Source organism: Piliocolobus tephrosceles, chromosome 5, assembly GCF_002776525.5.
Source record: "Piliocolobus tephrosceles isolate RC106 chromosome 5, ASM277652v3, whole genome shotgun sequence".
Lineage (NCBI taxonomy): Eukaryota > Metazoa > Chordata > Mammalia > Primates > Cercopithecidae > Piliocolobus > Piliocolobus tephrosceles.
In genome coordinates, this window is record NC_045438.1 from 157429140 (window position 1) to 157429386 (window position 247).

A 247-nucleotide genomic window follows, 5' to 3' on the forward strand; every position below is an offset into this window, starting at 1 on the left:
TTAACTGAATGGAATTAAACATAGCAATTGTCAAGCCATCAAAATCATATACTGAACTACTTAGGCATGTTATGGGGTAAAGTCCTCACCCCTGCATTTGAGAAATATTTTTTTTTCATTTTTATTTTAAGGCAAAACAGTATTTACTGTGATGGGCAGAACAGCCTTTTGTATCTAAGAGTCCATTTTAGTTCTTTCCATATCGTTTTGTGAATGTTTCTGGGGACTTCCTTATTTGGAAAATATG